This window comes from Micropterus dolomieu, linkage group LG19 (genome assembly GCF_021292245.1).
Source record: "Micropterus dolomieu isolate WLL.071019.BEF.003 ecotype Adirondacks linkage group LG19, ASM2129224v1, whole genome shotgun sequence".
Classification (NCBI taxonomy): domain Eukaryota; kingdom Metazoa; phylum Chordata; class Actinopteri; order Centrarchiformes; family Centrarchidae; genus Micropterus; species Micropterus dolomieu.
Window position 1 is genome coordinate 18,894,695 of NC_060168.1, and position 302 is coordinate 18,894,996.

The window sequence follows — 302 nt, forward strand, 5'->3', positions numbered from 1 at the left end:
ATGCACAGATTTGATTGGCTGAGCAGCGTCACATGAGACGATTGGAGCACATGCGATTGGTCTGTGAGTTTCCTGGTCCTCTAAACCAGTACAGTAAATGCTAGAAAAGCTGCGCGGGTTAAAATAGAAACGCTCCGTCACGAGGTAGTAAGTCTCAATAATAAATGGGCTGTAGGTCGGCGGTCCGGAGAGGACGGCGGCTGGGTCCGGATCAGGACCGCGGTCCGCCTATTAGTGACCTCTGCCTTAGAACAAGAGTTTTTATCTACATAACCGCGGGCACCCCCTGCTGTGGAGGTCCC

The 302-nt window shown here is 52.6% G+C and overlaps 1 protein-coding gene across 1 annotated transcript in view; it reads left to right on the forward strand.

The window, feature by feature from the left end:
• Nucleotides 1–302, forward strand: part of f8 (coagulation factor VIII, procoagulant component) — a 24,666-nt gene that overhangs the window by 17,768 nt on the left and 6,596 nt on the right. The gene's annotated exons all lie outside the window — the stretch shown is intronic.